The following is a 648-nucleotide window of genomic DNA, read 5'->3' on the forward strand; positions in this document are numbered from 1 at the left end:
CTCTCTACAGATTGTGATCATTTTGGAGGCCCTTGATTTTAAGAGTCCATGCATTTTTCTGAGCACTTTTCATGCAGGATCATGTTTGCTAACAGCTCTTTGTTGCAATCAGGGACTGAGTATCAGAAAACTTTGTGGTTTTCAGTGACTGGGTGTGTACAGAAAAACACCACAGTGGCATGGTTGCAGCTATGGTGGGGAAACTGCAAGACTCAGAATCATAGAAAATCTGGCTGAAAGGGTCCTCTGGAGGTCATCTAGTCAAACTTCTGACTCAGAGTGGGATTATCCCCACTGCTCCATCATCCATACCTTCATCCATACCTTCATCCATACCTTCATCCATACCTTCATCCATACCTTCATCCATACCTTCATCCAAGTGATCTCTGGACACTTCTAAAGGTGGAGATCCCACAGCCTCTCCCCGAGTATGGAACAGCAAACCTGGTCCAGTGCTGATCTACCCTCCATGTGAACAGGTTTTGTTTTTCAGGTGCAAGCAGAATTTCCCAAGCCTCAATCTACTGTCCCTTGTATGTAATAGCACAATTGTATTAGTTGTATGCAGGATTTGTAATGCAGTATTTGTAATTGTGGAGGCAATAGACAAGGTATAGGGAAAAATAACCAAAACCACTTTGATCA

Source organism: Prinia subflava, chromosome 3, assembly GCF_021018805.1.
Source record: "Prinia subflava isolate CZ2003 ecotype Zambia chromosome 3, Cam_Psub_1.2, whole genome shotgun sequence".
Lineage (NCBI taxonomy): Eukaryota > Metazoa > Chordata > Aves > Passeriformes > Cisticolidae > Prinia > Prinia subflava.